The sequence below is a fragment of the Lepus europaeus genome, chromosome 13 (assembly GCF_033115175.1).
Source record: "Lepus europaeus isolate LE1 chromosome 13, mLepTim1.pri, whole genome shotgun sequence".
NCBI lineage: Eukaryota > Metazoa > Chordata > Mammalia > Lagomorpha > Leporidae > Lepus > Lepus europaeus.
In genome coordinates, this window is record NC_084839.1 from 30,404,272 (window position 1) to 30,423,981 (window position 19,710).

The window sequence follows — 19,710 nt, forward strand, 5'->3', positions numbered from 1 at the left end:
ACACAGATTGCAGTATTTTGTTATGGCAACCCTAGCAAACTAACAGTCTGTAAGCCTTATTTTTTGTCTATTTAAATGGAAAATATAAAACCCGCCTTTTAAAGTCAATGAGATTATTGAAAATATGATGCCTAAGAAAAGTGCTTCAGTCTCTGGCATATGGTAAGGTGTTCATTGTAAAGTTAAACCTACACACATTACAGATATAGAAATAACAATTTCTTTATATATAAATGAAATGATTAAACACATAAAAGGGAATTCTCAGTGCAGATGTGAATGAGTTAGGAGAACCACTAGAAGGTGATTTGTGGGAGTGGATGTCTAGCCTAGTGGTTAAGATACCTGCATCCCATGTCAGAATTCCTGGGTTTGACTTCTGTTTCTGGCTCTTGACTTGCTTTCTGCCAGTGAAGACCCCAGAAGGCATTGTTAATAGCTCAAGCACTAGCATTCCTGCCACCCACATGGAAGACCTAGATTGCATCCCTGGATCCTGGTGCCAGCCTCCACCCAGCTCCAGAGGTTGTGGGCAATTGGAGAACAAAACAGCAGTTGGGACTCTCTCTGTCACTTGCTGCCTCTAACATTAAAAAAAATTTTTTTTAATTTTTTTTTTTGACAGGCAGAGTGGACAGTGAGAGAGAGACAGAGAGAAAGGTCTTCCTTTTGCCGTTGGTTCACTCTCCAATGGCCACCACGGCTGGCGCTGCGACCTGCGCATCGCGCTGATCCGATGGCAGGAGCCAGGTGCTTATCGTGGTCTCCCATGGGGTGCAGGGCCCAAGGACTTGGGCCATCCTCCACTGCACTCCCTGGCCACAGCAGAGAGCTGGCCTGGAAGAGGGGCAACCGGGACAGGATCCGGCGCCCCGACCGGGACTAGAACCCAGTGTGCTGGCGCCGCAAGGCGGAGGATTAGCCTATTGAGCCGCGGCGCTGGCCCCATATTCAGTTCTTTTGAAGAATGAGATTGCTATGCATTACACACATATAATTTGAAATCAATTGATGTAAAATGATCCTTTTTTAAAAAGATTTATTTATTTACTTGAAAGTCAGAGTTACACAGAGAGAGGAGAGGCAAAGAGACACAGAGAGGTCTTCCAACTGCTGGTTCACTCCCCAGATGGCTGCAATGGCCAGAGCTGCGCTGATCTGAAGCCAGGAGCCAGGAGCTTTTTCTGGGTCTCCTACATGGGTGCAAGGGCCCAAGGACTTGGGCCATCTTCTACTGCTTTCCCAGGCCATAGCAGAGAGCTGGATTGGAAGAGGAGCAGCCGGGACTAGAACCTAACAATTACAAAGAATCAGCAAAAAAAAAAAAAATGATAGATAAAACATACTTTTATTGAGATGAAAAGGGAGATAAGTCCTTAACTTGATAGTAAATTTGTGAGCAGAAAGCAAACAGAATTTGGGCCAAGTTTGGCATTTCTTCAACCAGTAATGGTCAATGTTTAATATCCCTGTGATGAAACAAATTCATCTTCTGAGTATTGACCTGTACAAATTTTTTGTACATTTATTGTCCTCTTGAGTAAGATACTTCTTCACTTTAAAATGGCTCTTAAAAATATCAGGTGAAGCTTTCTTTGTGGACAAGCGTAGGTCAATGATTAAATTTTCTCAAGTCTGTGGAGAGATTACAAAAATAAAATCAATGTTGTGAATTTTTCAAAAAAGTAAGCTCATTCAATTAAAGAATTGGCTTTTTCTTCTGAGTATGTCCTACTTACTTAATATCATTTTAGAGTTCCTTCCCATGAAATGATGGATAGTACTTACATGTTTATCTTATTAACATCCTTACATGGAAAAAGACAAATCAATACCATTTGCTGATTCCCAATTTTAAAAAGCTACTACTTAGTGGATGTGGACTTGTAGAACTTGTAAACACTAAGTGTCTATAGTTGTACTGACTGTGAACGTATTGACATCAGCCTATAACTATTATTAAATAACTTGTGCCAAGTGCCTTCTTCCCTACCCACTCTGGTTACACAATGCTTCTTCTTGGGACCACAGACTTACTCAAAATTAAGTGTAAGAATGGCTAAGAATAAAATCCAAAAGTCTGGGAACCATTGTCCTTACATGAGTGTTATTATCTGTTCCTTTAAGAAAGATGAAAACTCTTTTGGCTCTTTGACAATGAAATCCCTTAAAAGCCATATTCAAGCAATCTGACAGTTCCCAGTTTGAGAAATATAAGGATAGGGTTATTTTAACCCTTTATTACAAAGTAGAGTTTATTTTTCATAAACAAAAATATAGGGGAAAAGTTATATGATGAGAAATGGTGGGGAGAACTGAAGACCAAATTGCAGATGAGAGAGATGGATATATAGCATCTCTATTCTCCTCCTCAGAATTCTTCTAGTAAGATAATTATGACTGATGCATCTAGGAAGATCTCAAAATGAGGACATATGTCTGAAAAAAGTCTCAACAAAACATTAAGCAAAGCAAATAAAAGTTTAGAATCTTGTCTAAGTTTGTTAGAGTACATTTGGAAGTCTTTCTCCTTTGTTCTTTTGTACCTATCCTAAAAGCAAAAGACACAGGAGCACAGCGTGTTATCTACATGGATTGATCTTTGAGCAGCTGCCTTATTAAACTTCAGAGATGATGCTTCCCTGTCACTGTGGTCAGATGACGAAAGCTGATACTGCCCCTATACCTTGAAGCTCCCTAAGTAGGTGACAGCTTCTTTGGTGACTACTGTATCACCAAGATGTATGATACTCTTTTTTTCTTTTTTATTTGACAGATAGAGTTATAGACAGTGAGAGAGAGAGAGAGACAGAAAGGTCTTCCTTCCATTGGTTCACTCCCCAAATGGCCGCTATGGCCGGCGCTGAGCCGATCCGAAGCCAGGAGCCAGGTGCTTCCTCCTAGTCTCCCATGCGGGTGCAGGGACCCAAACACTTGGGTCATCCTCTGTTGCCCTCCCGGGCCACAGCAGAGAGCTGGACTGGAAGAGGAGCAACCAGGACTAGAACCTGGTGCCCACATGGGATGCTAGTGCTGCAGGCGGAGGATTAACCAAGTGAGCCACGACACTGGCCCCGATGTATGATACCCTTACATGAATGATATTATCCCTTAAAGTATTTGGAGTGATAGAATTTTAGTACCAATGAACAATATTTAAAAGGAGGGAGGGCTGGCGCTTTGGCATAGTGGGTAAAACCGCTGCCTGCAGTGCTGGCATCCCTTATGGGCACTGGTTTGAGTCCTGGCTACTCCACTTGCAATTTAGCTCTCTGCTATGGCCTGGGAAAGCAGTAGAAGATGGCCCAAGTCCTTGGGCCCCTCACCCACGTGGGAGACCCAGAGGGGGCTCCTGGCTCCTGGCTTCAGATCGACGAAGCTCCTGCCATTACAGCAATCTGGGGAGTGAACCAGCAGATGGAAGACCTCTCTCCCGACCCCCACCTCTGCCTTTCTTTAGCTGCCTTTCAAATAAAATAAATAAACTTTTTTTTTATAAAAAGAGGATACAGTATTGGAGACCAAGTAAAAAGGGATGGAGTATTCAACGAGGAGAGTGTAAAAAGCATGGAGAACTGTCATAGTCAAGAGGAAGGGGAATTTTTAAATGGAAACCTATTGGTAGTGCAACAAAATTAAGTGAGCAACTGACCTAAGAAAAGGTCACTTATCCAATTGATGAAAAATGACCTTTAAGAAAGCCCTCTTTTGAGGTTGATAGTATTGTAAGTCAGATTGAAATGGTTTGATATGTGACTGAGAATTGAGAACTCATAGGTGGTACATGCCAAGTACCTTTTCAAGAAGATTTAGCAATAAAGAAAATAGTGTCATATAAAAGAAACAACTTGATTTCTAGATCAACTCAGCACTAGGAAAAGTGAAACTTGGGGCAGTATGGGATATATCAGACCATTTTCTATCCCTTGAGAAATTTCTACATTTATAGGATGAGGCAAGATGATGATATAAAAATTATTCTGTAGAGTTGGAAAGTTTGGCTAAAACAGAATGAAATTCTAAGAATCAACTTTAGGGGTTAAAAAATTAAGAAAAGTATTGCTTGGCAGAAACTGAGGAATGATTAAGTTCCAGGAAATGAGAAAAGAAATTGGCCTGGAAATGAACCTGACCCAATGATGAGTTGCTAATAAAACACTGATTTTATGCAAATATTATTGATACTTAATGGGAATTTTCCCATTTGTATTTAACTCTCCTCAGGCAGGAATACTGTATTCATATTGAAGTCTCACAAATAAATAATACTACAGAGAAGTTTAAGAGGCCCATGAGAAATAAAACACCTGGGGAAACAAAGGATTGTTCGTATCTGGAAAATTGAAAGAGAATGGAAATGTTTAACCTAAGAATAGAGTTCTGAGGCATTACTTCAACCATTTGTTAGGGTTTTATAATTAAATATGTCCTATAAAAAGAAAAAAAAAACCTAACTGTTCCTCAAAAAGCACTGGATTGGGATTGAGAAGAGCTACAAAGGATTTAGTGAAGGGGCCACTTTGGTAACTTGGTGTCTGTATGCTGGAAGAGTCCACCATGGGGTGCTCTGTGAGGAGAGACATCATGAGAGTGGGTGGGAGAAGCATGTATGCCAGTAGGTATACATAGCAGGCTGAGTTGTCACAAGGATTGGAGGAGATGAGGCATGGGCAAGAGGTCAGCCAATATTCTGGGTCCTAAAGGATGGAGTATCCAATGAGAAAGTAGTTGGGACTCCGTTTTACAAGGGAAAAATTGGTAAGAAACTAAACAGCAAGAATCAAAAGGCTTGGTAAGGACACTGAGCTACCCAAGTTGAAGGTATGTGGGCCAAAGGAGGGTTTACCTTGAGCTGAGTGAAGCTTCCCCAGCTTGGGGGTAGTTGGTGTGGGGCAAGAAAAAGCTGGCAATGTTCCTATGAATGTATATTCTTTTGCAAAGCTAAAATTGTTTTTGATTTTTCTTTTTATTGCAAAAAAGCTACTTATTTATATATCTTGCACATATTGTTATAAATGCTATATTATTTATGGTGAGCATTTTGTCTTGACATTAGTTTTAAGGATAGATATTAAGAAAAAGTTTTGCATCTGCACTATGCGAGGGGCTTCTAGGTTTCTTTCATTGTCAAAGGGATTAGAGATCAAGACAGAACATTGAAAATGACTGGAGAGAGGAGCAGCCTAGCAAGTTCATTCCTGTTAGTGAGGTTGGGCTTATGTGGTAGAGGAAGATCAAACCAAGACCAACTTTAAGCAGTTGTGTGTATTGAGTCTGGATTACATTGTCTTTTGGATTTGGTTGTCTTGAAATTATATATTGCTATACTCTACTCTTTTAAAATTTTCTTTATTGTGAAGGTGGCTTGGGGGGAGGAGAGAAAGAGAAATCACCCATGTGCTGGGCCACTCCTAAAATGCCAACAACAGTTGGGGCTAGGCCAGTCTGAAACCAGGAGCTTGGAACTCAAGAGCAGGGACCCACGTAACTGCGCCAGCACATACTGCTTACTAGGTTGCACAGTAGCAGGAAACTGAATTGGAAGTGTAGCTGGAATTCAAACCTAGGGACTCTGATGTGGGATACCTTGTCCTAAGCAGCGACATATTCACTTGCTGTACCAGTTTCCCACCCAAGTGTGTTCTGTTCTGTTTTCTGATGAGCTCTTTATCCTGTTTTTTTTTAAAATGCATAGTTTTAACATGCTGCTTTGGCACTGGGAATGCAAATTCAGGATTGTATGTCCTCCTCCTCCTCCTAGATTAGGAACTCCTTGAAGGCAACATTATTTCTTACTCAAAGTCTAGCTATAGCAATAAAGCACAGTCAATGCACATCACCTGAAATTCTTAGATTTTCTAGAATCTTTTCTAGAATTTACTAGAAAAATTCCAGTAAATTGGGGAGAGAAGCAGCTAAGCAGGTGAGGATAGACAAAAGAAGACTTTGCTGGGGAGCTAAGACACAGGCATGGAGAAATGTGAAATTATCTTAGTGAATTTGATATAATCTCTATTTTTACACCATATTTTTTATATTTTAAGCTCAATTCTAAGCTCATTGAAATAATTAAAATGAGTCATACCAAGATGGCAGAATAGGGAGGGCGTTTACAGCTCTAGTCCAAGGGAAGATTGTTTAAAAAATGTGGAGAGAGTGCAGTCTCAGGGAAGAGTTAGAGAAAAATGACAGAAGAAACTCCATGCAAATTAGAGGGACACTGTGAATCTACGTAGAGGGTATGAGCATTCACAATTCAGGACCCCAGCAACCGAGAGCCTCAGCACTAGCTTTGGAGAGTGAGATGAGACCAGACTGCAGCAGCCCAAACCACTGGTGATAAAGCTACAAGAAGAGCCTAGAATGAGTCTGGCTTAGGGACCTCTGAGGGCCAGTATACCTGCCAACCTAGAAGAAAAAAAATGGGGCATGCTTCTCTCTCCCTGACCACCCAGCACTGGTGTCCTGTAACTAGCTGATGGAGGGTGGGTACCATTTTGGACATGCATAACAGCTGTGCCAGCTTGTGCCTGCATATCCAGCAACCAGCTGAGAGGAGATGTATGAGTCTGGCTAGAATTGACAGGAGACTGAGAGGTCTAGATTGTGGGAGCCTGGTGTGCTGGGACTGTGAAAACGCTGTAACTAATGGGTTGCAGGGTGTGGCTGGGTCTTTGGACAGTCACTGTAGGCAGCTCCACATGCTCAAGGTTCCCAGATTCCCTGGTGAGGGCCATTGATGTGGGATCTGTGCTCACACCAAGGACTGTATGGATCCTTTGTGTGTTCCTTGTGGCAGTATGGATGAATCTTGTACCCAGTGGGGCTAGTGCCCAAGCATTGGTCTCCTTGGAGGAGAGGCAGTAAGCATGAGACTATGCCAACAGAGCTGAACAAACCTCCCCTCTGATTTATATATATATATATATATATATATATATATATATATATATATATATATATATATAAAGGCAATTTACCATGCCCTATCTGGGAGTCACCTTGGACACTCCCTTCAACATGGAGTGCTGAACAGAGCTCCCTGGGCCACACCTAACACACACCTCAGGGTATTCAGTGAAAGAGCAGACATTCCACTAATCCATAGAGGTATAATCAAAAAGGGAGAGAACAATCCAACATGGGAAGTGAGATACACAGCAGACTCATAGAACGGCAGATGTCCTAAATAGCACTCTGGCCTCAGAATCAGCCCTTAAGGCATTCGGATCTGGCTAAAAAGCCCATGAGAGTATTTCAGGCATGGAAAGCCAAGACACTCTGGCAAAAAACAAACAAACAAACAAACAAACAAACAAAAACAAAACCTAAATGAAAGATCTCTGTGAGTGAGATCCCAGTGGAAAGAATGGGCCATCAAAGAAGGAGGTACCTTCCTCTGAAGGGAGGAGAGAACTTCCACTTTGACTATGACCTTGTCTAAATAAGATCGGAGTTGGTGAACTCAAAAGGCTTCCATAGGGTTGGCAACTCATGACAAGAGCCTAGGGTGATTACTGATGCCATAAACAAGAGTGTCAATTGTTAAGTCAACAACAGGAGTCACTGTACACTTACTCCTCATGTAGGATCTCTGTCCTTAATGTGTTGTACTATGTGAATTAACATATAACTAGTACTCAAACAGTATTTTTACACTTTGTGTTTCTGTGTGGGTGCAAACTGATGAAATCTTTACTTAGTATATATTGAATCGATCTTCCGTATATAAAGATAATTGAAAATGAAAAAAAAAAAAAACCTGGTGTTAAATTGGAAATGGCATAGAAAATTAATTAATTTTTAAAAAATATCATGTAGGATCTCTGTCTTTAATGTGCTGTACACTGTTATTTAATGCTATAACTAGTACTCCAACAGTATTTTTTCACTTTGTGTTGCTATGTGGGGGCAAACTGTTGAAATCTTTACTTAAGATATACTAAACTGATCTTCTGTATATAAAGAGAATTGAAAATGAATCTTGATGTTAATGGAAGGGGAGAGGGAGCAGGAAAGGGGAGGGTTGTGGGTGGGAGGGAAGTTATGGGGGGGGAGCCATTGTAATCCATAAGCTGTACTTTGGAAATTTATATTCATTAAATAAAAGTTAAAAAAAAGATATTAAACACAACAACAACAACAAAAAGAGGTATAATCTAAAGATAAAAGCCATCACAGGGAAAAATATTAGCCAACAGGTATCTCCACAAATGTCTAAAAATGAATGCAGCAATTGAAGAAATAAGAATAAGGGGCCAATGCTGTGGCATAGTGAGTAAAGCCGCCCCTGCAGTGCTGGCATCCCATATGGACACTAGTTAGAGTCATGACCAGAAATGATCTTTATTCACCACAACACATTGTAGTCAAACTCTCCACAGTAAAACATAAAAGATTCTAAAATGTGCATGAGAGAAATGCTAGATTATTTTCAGAAGAACTCCAATTAGAATCCCAGCGGACTTCTCATCAGAAACCCTACAGGTTAGGAGAGAGTAGTGAGATATATTCCAAGTCATAAGAGAAAAAAACTTCAACTCAGAATAGTATACCCTATAAAGCTCTCATTTATGAATGATGGTAAAATAAAGACCTTCCCTAACAGAAATGGAAAGAATCTGTCACCACTTGTCCACTTACAAAAGGACCACTTGTCCTTACAAAAGATACTTAAGGATTTACTACACAGAGAAACACAAAAACATGGTCATCACTATGAAAGAAGGTGAAGGCAGAAAATCTCCCAGTAAAGGTACAAAGGAAGTCCAAAGTAAACAATAAGAATATTTATGGAAAAATGGCAGGGCCAAGTCATTACTTATCAATAGTCATCTTGAATGTAAATGGCCTCAAATCTCTAGTTAAAAGATACAGACCAGCAAAATAGGGAGAAAAAAGAAAATATCTATTTGCTGACTATCACATCTCACCAACAAACACATCTCACCAATAAAGATAGATGCACACTGAAAGTGAAAGGATGGAAAAAGATATTCCATGCTAACAGAAACCAAAAAAGAGCTGGTGTAGCCATCTAAATATCAGACAAAATAGACTTTAACACAAAAGCTTTTAAAAGAAACAAAGAAGTGCACTGTGTAATGATTAAGGGATCAATTCAACAGGAACATGTGACAAAAATAAGTGTCTATGCACCTAATTACAGGGCACATGGTTATTTAAAAGAAATATTGATTGTTCTAAAGGGAGGCATAGACTCCCATACAATAGTAATGGGAGACTGCAACACCCCACTTTCAGCAATGGACAAATCAACCAGACAGAAAATCAGCAATGAAACAACAGTTAATCAACATTATAGAACAAATAGATCTAACGGACATCTACAGAACTTTTCATCCTACAGATGTAGAATACACATTCTTTTCACCAGTGCATGGTACTTTCTCTAGGATAGACCACAGGCCAGGCCATTGAGCAAGTCTCAGCAAATTTGAAGGAATCAAAATCATACCATGCATGTTCTCTGACCACAATGGAATGAAGCTGGAGATCAACAACTTGAGAGTTTCCAGAACATATGCAAACACATGGAGACTGAACAGTGTGCTCCTGAATGAACAGTGGATCATAGAAGAAATAAAAAGAGAAATCAAAAAGTTGTTGAGAAACTTTTTTTAATACTTTTTGTTAAAATCTGTACTTAGTATAGAGTTAGTCTATGTATAAAGTTAATTGAAAATAGATTTATTAAAAAATATGAATGGGAATAGGAGAGGGAGGAAGAAGAAGGATGGGAGTGGGGTGGGAGGGTGGGTACAGTGGAAAGAAACACTATCACTGTGTTCTTAAAGTTTTATCTATGAAATGCATGGTTTGTATATCTTAAATAAAAGGTTTCCTGGGGGAGAAAACAGAAAACACTGATTAAAAAAATAAATGTTGACCCATGAGCCAGGGAAAAAAATTGATACACCAAAAAAAAAAAAAAAACAAGAAAGGAGTCACAACATAATTCAATTTCTCTAAACTCCCAGGATGTGGCAAAATTATTTGAAAATAGTTATCGGATTTAAATTGGTTGTTTGTAGTTTAATTCCTTCAACCTTTGGTCTCATAGATATTTTTAAGTATGACATACATTCCAAGGTATGTATCAGGGTCTAGATCTATAATGGTAACCAAGGATATTATCTATGCTCTGTTGAGACTTACAGTTATGTATGGATTAATCAAGTGGTTATGATGTTTGAAGTGATATACAGCAAGATGGAAATAAATGTATCCAAGGAACGTATAACAGTGGAAGGTGATCTAATCCTAGATTTGTATATATTGGAGGAGGAAGGAATGTTTAGGGAAGGCTGCTTGGAAGAAGTGATGCTACTAGAATTGACGTCTGAAAGTCAGCTGGGAGATCATGGTAGAAAGATGGTACAGAAGCTGATGGAGGTACTGGTAGAAACATTTCCATGTTGAAGAAATACAGTGGCCAGAGAACCTGTTTCCAGAAAGTGCAAAAACTGAGAAAAATGTGTGGCTGAAGGAGAAGAGCAACTAGGAGCACGTTTTAACAATCCTTTAATGATGGTTGGAAAAGGATGACTCTTCAGAGAAAACCTGGAATGTAGACTGAGAGTAACAGGTCAATGTTTTTCTTGGAAGCCAAGAGAAGGTAGTGTTTCCAGAGTGATGTAATAGGTGGCATTATCAAATGCTCCCAAGAGGTCAGATACTGGAAAAAATAAAAACATTAATTAACTTAGTAATAGGGAGATACTGGTGGCTGAAGAAAAAGCTGTTTTTAAAGAGGCAACTATTGAGAGGTGAAAATTGTAAAGTAACTGGGAGGTTAAAAAAAAGGGAGTGTCAGTTATTTTAAGACAATTGGTTACATGGAGAAGAGGAGAACCACAGTAGAAGACAGTAGATATGATGGAATATGATGGAGCGGAGCCGTTTAGTAGGACTGTCCATTGAGATCTCATGTATAATCAATGGTTCAGAAACTTACACTCTTTAAATAGGTCTTGAAGAATAATTTTGGTACTTAATAATAGAAATTTATAGTCATGGTATAATTTGCTCCCATGATATAGTGCTGGTATGGCAATTATTTGTTTATGACTTTACATTTTTTATGACTTTACATGTTTATGACTACTTTTTTTTACCATGTGAATATATGATCCACTTAACAGAGAGGCCACTGACTTTATGAGACCACTTCAAATACATAAAGTGTTGAAAGCTAGCAGATGCCTATTCCTTCATGTTTTCTTACATTGCAATAAGAAAATTTTGTGTACTGGAACACAGTACACAATTTTAGTAGGCTTACATCCTACTAAAATGTATAGTGCATGAGCAGGCACACATATAAGAGAAATAAACATAAATGATCTTAATGTGCAGGGGATTGCATGGAGAATGCTCTAGTTTTATACTCTGAGATAGCAGAGGTTGCGGCAGTGAAAGAAGTGTTCTTTAATTTAAAGACTTCTATGGAAGTGCTAACTTATTGAAGAAATTTACCTTCTAGTAGTTGCAAGTTCCTAGAAAAATTTTTCAACCACTTTGGCCTGCATTTTTTTTTTATAAAATTGGATTCCTAATCTCTTCCATCTGACTTTTTCTGAGCACTCTTGTGCTTCCAAGCTATAAAATACTGTTTATATTGTATTTATCATTATGACCAATGAATACTATAGTATTTATTGAGGGAAGATATAAAGCTCAGGACAAATGTGTATTGACATAATACTATGTACATATTACTTGATAAAATTCAGCCTCAATAATTAAAATTTACATCTTAAGTTTAGATTATAAGATAGATATGTTTATACCGATCAGACATTATACAGTGTATACATGAATAGAAACATTGCCAGATACCCCATAAAATATATACTTGTTTATATGTCTATTAAAAATAAAAAAGAAAATAACAATAACGAACATCAAAACTATATAAACTGTGCCTATGAGAAAGGCAGTATGACATTAAAAGCTGGGAAAGATCATGGGCTTTGAAATAGATTTGCTGAATTTAACCACTAGAGGTTACTTTGGGTAAGTTGTTTTATACTTCTGAGCCTCAATTTATTTACCTGTTATATGGTGGTATTAAAAATGGTCAGTAGTAGTAAATAATAGTATTTCCCTCATAGGGTATTGTGGAAATTAGAAGAGGTGATGCTTTTGATATGAGAAGCACTAACCCTTATTAGTGCTTGCTATGAGGCCTTTGAGTATCTTTGTCATGTAAAGCACAGCTTCCCAAACTGGTGCAACTGATTTATAGGGAGGTTGCTAGGAGGAGTAGTAGAAGTCATGAAGCAAATGTACAATGGTTTCCCAAAGTGGCCATATTTATTACATTATTATATGTTTTTACAAGGATTTTTTTATAAAAACATTTTTGAATTTTATAGATAAAGAGAAAGATACAAGGAAATATGCTATCATTGGAGGAGTGGAAGTGCGGGTCAGACTTTAGCTCTAAAGCCTTGAAATGTGTGTTCATTCATTTTTTTTTTCAACTTGGAGTTCCTCTGTGGCAATGGTTAAGCACTTCTGGTCTGAATGCTTGGTTCTGGTGCAAGATATTGAAGTAAAGATGCCTCTTGTTCTACCACTGATTTGGATAGATTAGAAGTCAAGTGGATTATATGGATTTGTCTCAGTAAATCCTACAGTGATTTTCTGGATTTGGGAAGAATTTTGACATGTTTTAACTTAGCACTTTAACTGAGAAATGTTCCCAGCATGTTGGCTGTTTTAAGCATTTGAAAACACTGTCAACTCAGATTGCAACTAAAAAAGGCAAATCTATGTTTTTAGACAATGCATAATATGTCTTAAATATATTTTGGTAAATATCTTCATTTCCTTATTTACTGTGACTAAAACAATTTGGCAAATTTTCAATTCTACACTACATAAATACATAATTCTTGGAGAATACATTGTATGCTTTTCCTCAATTTGATAAATTTTCCAAAACTTAATTATCTACTTTCTTATTAGTGTTTGGATATTTTAAAAGGAACATTGATTTGACTAAAACATAGGAATAAGGGAAAACATACACACACAGAGACAGACATAGCAGATTTAATATCATCTTTTCAAATGTGTGGTATCTATACTGGAACTTTAGTTTTAACTTTTTTATTCTTTTTTTTTTTTTTTTTTTGGACAGGCAGAGTGGACAGTAAGAGAGAGAAACAGAGAGAAAGGTCTTCCTTTTTCCGTTGGTTTACCCCCCAATGGCCGCTGCAGCTGGTGCACCACGCTGATCTGAAGCCAGGAGCCAGGTGCTTCTCTTGGTCTCCCATGTGGGTGCTGGGCCCAAGGACTTGGGCCATCCTCCACTGCACTCGCGGGCCACAGCAGAGAACTGGACTGGAAGAGGAGCAACTGGGACAGAATCCGGTGCCCCGACCGGGACTAGAACCCCAGAACCCCGGGGTGCCGGTGCCGCAGGTGGAGGATTAGCCTATTGAGCCATGGCGCTGGCCTCTTTTTTTTTTTTTTTTTGACAGGCAGAGTTAGACAGTGAGAGAGCGAGACAGAGAGAAAGGTCTTCCTTCCGTTGCTTCACCCCCCAAATGGCCACTATAGCTGGTGCGCTGCGCCATTCCATATTATATTTTTTTAAGATTTTTGTCTCAGGGTTGAGATTAGTTTTAGTCTCATTTTTTTCTTTGGGAGTTATTTTTAATATTATATATATTAAATTAATAAAATTATTTGGAAGGGGGGCTGGCACTGTGGCATAGCGGTAAAGCCACCGCTTGCAGTGCCAGCATCCCATATGGGCACCGGTTTGAGTCTTAGCTGTTCCACTCTGATTCTGCTCTCTGCTATGGTCTGGGAAAGTAGTCAAAGATAGCCCAAGTCCTTGGGCCCTTGCACCCACGTGGGAGACCTGGAATAAGCTCCTGGCTCCTGGCTTCAGATCGGCACAGCTCCGGCTGTTCTGAACAATTGAGGAGTGAACCAGTGGATGGAAGACCTCTCTCTCTGCCTCTCCTTCTCTCTCTATGTAACTCTGAATTTCAAATAAATAAATCTTTAAAAAAAATTTGGAATTTCTTAATTTAAAATAATCTTGAAGAATTTAAATAGCTTTGAAATTATATGCACTTTATTTTGTTAAAATTTCCCAGTTAATTCATACATGCATTACTTTTTGACAACTTTGTAGTTGGCCTATTTAGGTACTTTATCTATTCTTGAGTAAATTTTGATAAGCTACAATTGTCTAGAACATTGTCTACTTCACAGGATTTTTGAATGTTTGCACACAGTTGAGAGTAGAAGTCTCGTAAGTCTTCTAATTTCCTCTGTGCCAGTTTATCATTTTCTCCATTGTTTCCTTTTTACGATAAAAATTAAGAGAAAAAGGGAAAAAAGGAGAGGAGGAAAAGGTAGGGGGAGGGGAAGAGAGAGAGAGAGAGAGAGAGAGAGAGAGAGAGAGAAATGAGAGAGAAATGAGAGAGAATTGAGAGAGATACCATCTGCTGGTTCACTCTCCAAATACCTGTAAGGGCTTTGGACCAGGTCAAGAACTGAAAAAGGTCAAGAACTCAAGCCAGGTCTCTCACATAGGTAACAGGAACTCAGTTACTTGAGCAATTAACACTGCATATCAGGGTCTGTATTAACAGGAGCATGAGTCAGGAGCTAGAGCTAGGTATCAAAACCAGGCACTCTGATATGGAATATGAGTGTTTTAGCCAGTGTCTTAACTACTAGGCCAAGCACCTGTCCCTGTTTTTAATTTGAGTAGAGCTCAATGAAATACTGTGAAGTGAACATACACATTTAATCAGGATCCAGATCTATGCACAACATGCCTCTTCTTGCCCTTCCTACTCACTTGACCTAGGAAGCTAACCACTAGACTGACTTCTATCACCATGGGTGACTAGCATCTGTTTTGAAGTTTAATGTAAATGTTTATACTCACTTGTGTCTATTATCTGTTGTTCATTATTTTTTCTTATGATATTCATTTATAATGTTTTTATACATTTGTTCCTTTTCATTTCTGTATAGTATTATTTGTATAATTGCATCATGTATAACATAGCTATTCAGTTATTAATAGCTATAAAAATATTCATTCACATGCCTTTTGGTGCATATGAGTATGCATTTCTTTTTTTTAAGTTTTTTTTTTTTATTTATTTGAAAGAGTTATAGAGAGGAGAGGCAGAGAGAGAGAGAGAGAGAGAGAGAGAGAGAGGTCTTCCATCTGCTGGTTCACTCCCCAATTGCCCGCAACAGCCGGAGCTGTGCCGATCCAAATCCAGGAGCCAGGAGCCTCTTCTGGGTCTCCCACGTGGGTACAGGGGTCCATGGACCTGGGTCATCTTCTACTGCTTTCCCAGGCCATAGCAGAGAGCTGGATCGGAAGTGGAGCAGCTAGGACTTGAACTGGCACCCATATGGGATGCTGGCACTGCAGGCGGTGGCTTTACCCACCACACCACAGCACTGCCCCAAGTATGCATTTCTGTTAAGTATACATATGATATTGCCGAAGATTTTTTAAAATGTACCAATTTATACTTTTTTTTTTTTTTTTGGACAGGCAGAGTGGACAGTGAGAGAGAGAGACAGAGAAAAAGGTCTTCCTTTACTGTTGGTTCACTCTCCAATGGCTGCCACAGTTGGCGCGCTGTGGCCAGCACATCGCGTTGATCCGAAGCCAGGAGCCAGGTGCTTATCCTGGTCTCCCATGGGGTGCAGGGCCCAAGCACTTGGGCCATCCTCCACTGCACTCCCGGGCCATAGCCGAGAGCTGGCCTGGAAGAGGGGCAACCGGGACAGAATCCGGCACCCCGACCGGGACTAGAACCCCAGTGTGCCGGCGCCCCAAGGCAGAGGATTAGCCTATTGAGCCGCAGTGCCAGCCCCAATTTAGACTTCTATTAGTTATGTGTAATGTGTCTTATTGTGGTCTTAACTTAATTTGACTTTTTATGATAATAATGTTTTAAGTATTATTTAATATATTTATTGGTGGTCATCTTCTGAGAACCACTGTTGAGTTTTTTCCCCCCAGATCTATTAACTTATTTGAAAGGTAGATTTACAGTGGGGCTGGGAGAGGGGAGACAGAAAGACATTTTCTATCCACTGGTTGATTCCTCAAATGGCCTCAATGGCCAGAGCTGGGCCGATCTGAAGCCAGGAGCCAGGAACTTCTTCCAGGTCCCCCACTTGACTACATGGACCCAAGTACCTGGGCTATCTTCAGCTGCTTTCCCAGGCACAATAACAGAGAGCTGGATCAGAAATAGAGCTGCTATAACTCAAACTTGTGCCCATCTGGGATGCTGGTGTCAGAGGTGACTGCTTTGCCCACTACACCACAACACTCTCCCCAGCAATGGGGCTTTGTGTTTTATCCTGGAGTAAATGGGAGGAGGAAAACAGGAGGGTGACATGATTTGCTTTTTGTTCAAGAGACATGGCTCCTGGCTTTCTGAAGGGGGAGGGGGAGGGGTAGGGAAGGTTCTAGAAAAAGTTGTCACATAGCCATACATTAGATAGAGTTAGTATTTGAATTCAAATCTGTTTGGATCTAAACCTCATGTCCTTTCAACTTACTACTTCCTCCTTTGTACTTGAGAGTTCCCTAGGGATTTTTCTGTTTTTAGCTTCTGTTCTTTATGTGTGGAGGTGGGTAGGGAGTGTGTTTCTTTTTCAGGAAACTTTGCTATGACCCATTCCCATTTCATTCACTGGACTCTGATCATATTATATATGACCAAATTTGGTTTTTATGTTTTTGAACAGTCTTATGTTAAAAATAGCAATGTGGAAGAGTAGAGGTTATGATTACAAAGGAATGAGGCCCAAGTGCGCTAGACAGGGTCTAGAACAAAGGACAGAGTCATTATTAGAGGAGCTAAGAAAGGTGCTGTCTAAGCTACAATTAAGTTTTCTGACTGAGAGGCAAATAGAACCTGACAGATGGGGCTTGATAATAATCTGGTGGGCTTTAGGCCTTGTGAGTTAAGAGGCCCAGACCTATCTATGGCTCTACTCCCAACCTGTGTGTACTGATGGTCCTCTTCCCCACTTAATGCTGTATAATTGTTCAAACCTGGTAAATGCCACTCTTAGGATCATTGGTTACTATCCTCACTCTGTCTTTTATGACCTTGTCTAAATATGATCAGAGTCAGCAAACTTGGAAGGCTTCCATGGCCTTGGCAACTCATGACGACAGCCTAGGGTGGTTACTGGCGCCATAAACTAGAGTGTGAATTTGTTGGGTCAACAACAGGAGCCACTGTGCACTTGCTCCTCATGTGGGATCTCTGTCCTTAATGTGCTGTACATTTTGATTTAATGCTATAACTAGTACTCCAACAGTATGTTTCACTTTGTGTTTCTATGTGGGTGCAAACTGTTGAAATCTTTATACTAAATTGATCTTCTGTATATAAAGAGAATTGAAAATGAATCTTGATGTGAATGGAAGGGGAGAGGGAGCGGGAGAGGGGAGGGTTGCGGGTGGGAGGGAAGTTATGGGAGAGGGAAGCCATTGTAATCTATAAGCTGTACACTGGAAATTTATATTCATTAAATAAAATTAAAAAAAAAATAATAAGGAAACATAAAAGTTTTTAAAAGAGAATTAAATTCATATTATCAAAGGTAAAAATCTAGTAAATGTCAAGGTACCAATTTTTTAAAGATGTCATTGAAAGTGGCATTTCCTTAAGCTACTGCTGGATTCTGAAAGGAGTGGAGGGGGTGGTGAGGTATAGGGGAAGGCAAAGAGAAGCTCTGAAGTTTACAGTAGAAGCCACGTGAGTCAGCTCCATTATCTTCTGTATGCCAACCTGAGTTATGGAAAGTGATGCAGATTGGTGTTAAAGTCAACAAATTGGATTCAGATGGGGTACTTTTACATACAAGTATGGAAAAAGAGTTATTTTAGTTTCAATATTTAGTTGCCACCCTCTTCCCCAGGAACTGGTACATTATGATTTGAATTGGCTTTAGTTAATTTTGTTAAAATAATTTTTATCATGTTTGTAGATTTACAGAAAATTGCAAAGATAATGCATAGAATTCTCATATACCTCATTCTCTGCTTCCCCTATTATTAACATTGTATATTATTATGGTCCATGTATTAAATTAATGAAGCAACATTAAAACATTACTTACTGAAGTAAAAAAAAAAACAAAAAACAAAAAAACAAAAAAAAACAAAACAAAACAAAACAAAAAAAATAGCAGTGTGGAACCATGAATGCTATTTCATTTTGGGGAAACAGTTTTCTTTTGTCCTTTTTCCTTGTTGCCTCTTTCCATCTTCCTTTTTATAGAGGCAGGGATCTCCAGTCTTGCTTCTTTTAAGTGATGACAACCCTTGGTGAGATGATTAGACATCAGACCTAAGTTCAGCTAATCAGAGTCCCATTCATTGTGATTTAGAGAAGAGACAGATCTACAGCTAGAGAGTGAGAGAGAAAGAAGGCAAATGAAGAAAGAAGGAAGGAAAGGTTGGAGGGAAAAAAAGGAAGAAAGGAAAAAGATGAGAATACAGTGCAGAAGGGAAGATGGGGGACTGGTGTTTTGGTGCAGCAAGTTAAGCTGCCCCCTGCTGGTGCCCCATATGAGTGCAGGTTTAAGTTCAGGCTGCTCCACTTCCAATCTAGCTCCCTGCTAATGCACCTGAGAAAGCAGTGGAGAATGCCCCAAGTGCACCCACGTTGGAGACCAGATGAGGCTCCTAGCTCTTGGCTTTAGCCTGGCCCAGCCCTAGGATTTGTGGCCACTTAGAGGGTGAACCAGCAGATGGAAGATCTCTGTCTCTCTCTGTTTCTCCCTCTTGCTCTGTTATTCTGCCTTTCAAGTAAATAAGAGAAGAAGAAGGAGGAGGAGGAGGAGGAGGGGGAGGGGAGGGGGAGGGGGAGGGGAGGAGATGGGGTGGGGACAGGGCATGAGAAGAGGAGAGGGGAGAGAGAAGGCAGTCTTTCTCTTGTGTTGCTTGTAAATATGGCTGTGAACAGCTGTGTTTTTCCACTGCAGTTAGGTAAAACAGAACAAATAAATAAAAGAGAGATGCAGAGCTAAATGAGAAAGACTTCAAAGTTCCCTCTAGCTTCCAGTTTATGATTCCAGTTTGTTCTTGGGGTCTGAATGCTTCTCTTGTTTATATGAGACATCCTGTTAATCTTGTAATAAAGTTACCAATTTTACTTAAATGTATTACTCTTATTTGTAACCCTAGTAAACTAACCCACATTCAGTATGCTATCATATAGCGCAGGCATTCTAAGCTAAAGACAGTGAGAAAAATCAGATTAGATTATTATTTCTTGCCCTGAAGGATTTTTTTCAACTATAGAGTTGTCAAGTGAATTCAAACACAGATTCTTTATTAGCTAGCTTCATTATCTGATTAAGTCTGGTTAAAGTACCAGGCACATTGGCTGTTTCAATATAATATGACAGTGCAAAATTAAAAGCAACTGAGAGATTTGGTCATTTGGATTTGCAGTGGCAGGTACAGTTGGAGTGCCATAGCTTGCTAATCTTTCACTCCAAGTCTGGTGTGGTTGTCTGTAACTAGATTCCAGCCATTGGTTGGTCTTCTTAAATATATTTTGATTAAAAAGCATATCACCAAAGGGTGCTATCTGGAAAGTGCTCACACTATAAAATCCAAGGCTTATTAGCAGGGTTGAAGTATTCCCAAATAAT